The following is a 6149-nucleotide window of genomic DNA, read 5'->3' as shown; positions in this document are numbered from 1 at the left end:
CCTGGAAAAAGAGGGACGACTGGTGGGCAGAGGCCTGAGACCCCATGGTGGACCACAGCACAGTGCTCTCTGGGAGCTTCGAGAGCTAACCCAGGAGCTGTGAGCCCATACCTGGGTGTTTAGAACTGCTGTGACAAGGCACCACTTTCACTCTCCGTTCCCTCCTCCCTTTTGAAGGGGAGTGTCCATGGCTGTCATCTCTGTGGGGGCCACGGCTGCTTGCTGGGTGTACTGGGGGCAGGCGACATCTCGGCTGCGTCCATGGAGATGGAGAGCCGTACCTAACAGTCTGCACCAGCAGCCTCATCCGCGGGAGCCTGGTCTAGCTGAGGAGTTTCATGCTTTACTGTAGACTGCTGGAGGGCATAAGACTTGGGACTTTGGGGAGAGAATCTTGAGAGGGAGTAAATCATTGAGGGCCAGAGAAGACACTACGTGGATGGATGTTAAGGTGGACCCCATGATCTCTGCCTCCTGGCGTTCAGCGTTGGTAGGACCCCTTCCGTTTGTGGAGACCTGTGATCTTCATCTTTTCAGCAGAACTTGGTGGGCGTGATGGAGTGTCACTCTCACAGCAGACTTACCCCCATCTCTCTTTTTCTCCCCACTCTCCCTCTCCATCTTCTCCTCTGCCCTCTCTCACCTTTCAGTAGATTGGATCCTGGATGTCTCCCAAAGGCCCACGTGCACCCAGAGGCTGGTGCCCAGAGTAGCACTAAGGGGAGTGTAAGAATCTTACAAGGTGGAACCTAGTGGGAGATCTTTGAGTCATAAGGAGGATATCCTTGAAGGGGGGTGTGGGACTTCAAGCCCATCCGCTTCCTTTCTTTGTCTTGGTGGCCCACATGTGCTCTGCTGTACAGTCCTGCCATGGTGTGCTGCCTCACCCCAGGCCCAAAGCCATAGGACCCATCAATCACCATGAGAACTTCCAAAATGGTGAGTTAAAATGAACCTTTTATCTCTATAAGTTGATCATCTCAGGTGTTTATTGCAGTGGCGGAAAACTGAGGTTGAGCTTTACAGAAGAGAGTTGCTGTAGACCCACAGCTCCAAGGAGGAAAACCCTGACAGTCAGGAAGCAGATGTTCTCCCAACTGAGCTTGCAGATGAGGACTCCTCATGCTCTCATCTTTCTGAGCCTTAAAATGATTAAATAAGGTAATTTTTGTCAAACTGCTCAGCAGTCTATGGTGCTCTGAAGAAATATTCACCTTTTCCTGGCTGGCTATCCAAAGTTGGCTGGAAAGAAGTATAAATTGATTGTAATTCACTTATAATTGATCTCTAACTATTTTTTCCTTCTAATCTCTCTCGCTTTGCCAACTCTGGTCAAACTGACTTTCTATATTTCACACATTCTAATTCCATGTCTCTCCTGCTCCCTCTGTCTGAAAGGTCTCTGTGAGGATTGACATGGCAGTCTTCAAACTTCCAAATTTTATTATTCTCTAAAGTCACAGATCATATATCATTTTCATTCAGAAAAGAAGACCCTTCTTCCCAACACCTAAAAAGCTCAAAAATTTTGTGCTCTTTATTATTTTCTGCCTCATAATCTGTTTATCTAACTTCACCTTCTGGTTTAGCTTTTTACAGGATATGAATAATTGCATGTGAATCTTTTATGTTTCAGTGTTTTATCCATTTCTTTGGAGTACAATCATGCCACTAAGTTTTAGATTTAATATTGGTACATATGGAAATAACCACACCATCAATTTAAACCTCTCTGCTCGAATGAAAAAATAAACAACAAAAAAAAAAACCTTCATATATGGCTCTGTAGCCAAGAGCAAGGACCTTGAAACAGATGATCCTGATTTGAAACCTGGTGTCCCTGCTTGGACATGTCAGATAATATCCCATGCTTTAGCTTCCTGTTCTACAAAATAGGATAATTAGGGCATTTAGATTATAGAGTTGTTTTGTAGCTGAGTGTGCATTAGAATGATGCTTAGAAAGGTGTCCTCTATTAGTAAATTTTTGCACATGGTATGAGAATAAAATACTGGTACAGAGGTGCTGTGATAGACGCATAAAGGAAAACCTTACAAAATCACCAAGAACCTTTTCTGTCTTCCTTTGGACTGTGGTTCACATCTGGGGGTGTTTTTTGCCTCTCCAATTGATGACATTTGGAGACTGACCCCCACGCTCAGGTGGCACTGCCCGAGTCTGGTTAGTAAAGATGAGGACTTCTGTTAAATATCTCAAGAGGAATAGAGCAGCCCTGCATGGTGAGCAGTTATCCAGACTGAGGTGTTTATGGTGCTGAGGTTGAGAAAGCCATTCGGAGTCATCTAAAGTGTGATGTGAAGAGATGTCATGTCACCCTGAGCCTCACTTAAGCTGCACTGCAAGTCCGTTTTCCACCCATGAGACAGATGCTAATTCCTGCTTACTTTCTTTAAAAGGTTAGTAGGTGGGTTAATTAGTGTTTGCAAAGTCCTTTGAAGTAGTGAAGCCCTACCCAACATGCTACTTACCATTAATTACCATTCTGGAAGACCTATGCTGTGAATCCTACTTCTTCTCTATCAAAGCCAACCCTCAAAGACCTAAGCAAGATTGAATCATTTTTGGTAAGTTGGAGCATTTTTAATGAGAAAGATAGGCATCGGGGACCTAAGTCAATTGTAGATGCTGGGATATGACTGTATATAAATGGGCTCATTCAGGTCAGGAAAACTATAGATTCTGCTCTGGGATCTGCTGGTTATGGTGGAGCTCATTTCCAATATGCGATACTATACGTATGAGAAGGTGGAAGCATGAATCTGCAGTGCAAGTTTAAATGATCATAAAGAAACAAATAATTCATGGAGGTGAATTTCTATTATATTTATAAACTGCCTTTCTTCCACCAATAAATCACCGTGTAATTTAGATTGTTCTGACAGATGAACACAATAAAATGATTTACAAACACTTTTAAAAAAACTAAGATACTGGGTATGATAAAATGCTTTTTTCTTCTAGATGCAAAGTATAAATCACATCTTGTAAATGTAATTTTATACTTTGACACAGTATAAAAGTCTTTACGTGTCAAGGCAGCGCTTGGTTTTGTTTTCCTGGTTATGTCATTTTGCTGTTAGGAAACAGAGCCTAACCTCCCGGTTTGCACACTGATTGTACTTATTCTGCTAAAATGTCTGTAGTGCTCTCCAGCTCGGCATTGACCTGCATAGAGCATTCCTCGCTGCAGGCCTGGGGTAGGTGCAGATTGAGTGTCCCTGTTGAGTTGTGAGATTCGGCTTTGTCAGATTCTAACATTTGCACACGTGCATCGACTCAACACAGCATCTATGCTGGTGAGATCCATTCCTGGTACCTCACTGTGGGGGTGAAATTCAGAAACTTTCTGGATGAGGAAGATCATATCTTTGATCTCTCCCCAACCCTGAGAAATAGTATAGTGTCAGAAAGAAGAAAGAGGCTTAAAAATAATGTTAGAATAGGACCCAAATATTGATTGGAAAAATAAAATATCAAGAAATCTTAAGGAAGAAAAATGGTGGGGGATGACTATACATAGGTTGTAACAATTGAGTTTCACTGGTGGCAACTGTACAGGGTCATATAAAGTAGTATGACGCTTTAGTCCTAGACACAGTATGGCTCTCTTACAAGACTAAACAGCTTGGACAGCACAGAATAGATTCCACTGTGTGTGAATCTAGTGCGAAGTGAAGGCAGGGATTCCCGTCCACGGGGGAACATGGCTTACTCCATCTGTAGCTTGGGGACAATGGTACAGCCATCTGGAGGACAGACAGTAAATTTGGAATCCTCTTGTTCCTTACAGAAAAACGTATTTCAGATAAACCAGACATTTAAAAGGAAAAAAAAAGCCATACAAATAATATAAAATTAGGGGAGAATTATTGTAAACAAAAACAACAACAAAATGCTCCAAGAGACAGAAGAAAATAATGCTAAATTTAATGTATAAAAATGCTTTTCATAAATTCATCATAAGTCAGTCAAAGGAGATGGATGGTACAGTAAGTAAAGTATTTGTAATGAAGTCCCAGAAAATGACTTTTTTAAATTACACGAAGAGCTCCTATTAGAAAATCTAAGTAGATAGTCAAATGTTCAAAAACATAAAAATATGGGTCTAAGCAAGCAAATTGCTACAACACTGACGAAAGACACCTGTGGCTACTCTGACAAAATGTGACTGACCCAAGTCCCTGTTGCCCTGGGAGGGTTCTGATGTCTGTGCCTGTCGCCTCTCGAAAAATGGGGGTGTTCCTGCCTGCGCCAGGGGACTCTGCTATGATCATCCTTCTGTTTGTTTATTGAAGACACGGGCAACAAAGCCGCTTTGATCACAGTGAAATTTCACTGGGCTTGAGGGGTGCCATATAGTTGGCACAGCCTCCATGAGGAAGCCTCCGCTGTATTCTGGACACATTTATAGAGATTAAAGTGACTTGGCATTCATGGTGAGTGGTGTGGGGACGAGCTCAACTGAAACAGTGCTTCGACTTTGTTTTTCAAGAAGCCATAATCCTAAGAAGTTAGTGTAACAGAGCTGAGATTTGCTGCTCTTTCCTTGATGTCGCTGCACTGAAGACAAACGCTTTGGGATGTTGGTGCAGTTGGGTCCTCTCGATTTGTCCAGAGTGGATCCTCTTCTAGACAGAGGGTGAGGTGGGAAGTCCCAGGTTCCACCCAACAGTGTTGTCTTTCTCAGTATCTCCAGAATAACCCTGGGCTAAGAGTGTCCTCCTCCACAGACCTCAAAATGTATGTTCTCCAAGATGTGGTGGTTTTCCTTAATATACATTTATGAATTAAAGGAGTTTCCTCTTTTGTATGGGAAATCAAAGTAAAATCAGTTTAACTTTTCAATACAGAAACTTAGTGATGTATTTCTTGTCTCCTAAGAATAAATTTATTGGAAGATAATCCACAAAGTGCTTTCTCAGACTGTCTGTTAACAGTCAGGCACAAATGCCAGCCTTGGTCCTAACAGCTGCCAGACTCATGATTCACTGAGCAGGACAGTAAATTTCAACCTTACTTGATTTCGTTAATTAGTATAAATGAGATCACTGTAGGGGCAGTTGCTAATTATCAGTTACCTTCCAATACCTGATGGGAGAGGTGGAGATGATATGCAAATTTTAATTATATTCATTTATTGGGGCATGGTGAGAAGGGAGAGTCACAGTGTCATCATGTCCTTCTTAGTTAGTGTCAATCTTTAAAATGAAATCCCATATGCTTGGAAAGGAGCATATGCAAGGGCAGTTATCTCGGTACCCTTTGCAATAGACAGGGAACAGTTGGGAACAATCTAGATGCTGACTATAAAAGCACGTGCTGAATTGTCAGGGTTTTTAGTCCTCATTCCCTCCTGACCTGCAGGAGAGATGGGGAGAGCACGCCCCGACCAGGACGAGTCAAGAAAGGAGAGGGTCGACTGACCGCCCTGACCGCCCACACCCAGCCCTCCTTCACCAGAGGACAATCGTACCCGTCAGGGAGACCAGTCAAGGCTGGAGCTCATTTATTGAGGAAGCACACACAGCTGATATAAGGCACAGGAGCCAATCAGGATAAAGGTCAGCAGGGTGGGGAGAGTTCACCTGTACACCCATCCTACAGGCAGTAAGGGGAGACACTAGCTGTCCACTAGGGCGGAAGGGTTCTGAGCCTATCCTAGAGGTGGCTGATTTTTTGTCATAACCCACGGTAAGACCTTCTGGCTGATCGCCAGGCGCCATCCTAGCCATGTGCGGCCCCAAGACCAGGAAGTGAGCATCAGTCTGCAAGTTAGGTTTCCTTTTCTCCATCATAGGTTTCTATTTCTCTGATGTGACACGCCCTACACTGAATCACACCCAGCCAGTGAGGAGTCTTGGTGACTTGAGATGTGGCGGAGTGGTTGACCTAGTAAACAACCTTTAAAGGCATATTTTAAATGCCTAAGAAAGTAAGACTTTGCAGACCATTATCAAAATGTGATCACTGATTTTATGTAGGTGGAGTAATTATGGATGCTTTAACTTTTTTGGTTTTTCCGAACTTTTCTAGTAGCTTAGTACCAAAGGAAGAATTCTAATAAAATGCAATTGGTATGACCTCAAAAATGAGATACTGAACACTGACACTGAACCCTGAATCAGAAA

This window comes from Marmota flaviventris, chromosome 4, assembly GCF_047511675.1.
Source record: "Marmota flaviventris isolate mMarFla1 chromosome 4, mMarFla1.hap1, whole genome shotgun sequence".
Lineage (NCBI taxonomy): Eukaryota > Metazoa > Chordata > Mammalia > Rodentia > Sciuridae > Marmota > Marmota flaviventris.
The sequence above is the reverse complement of the archived record's forward strand: the minus strand, read 5'-3'. Positions refer to the sequence as shown.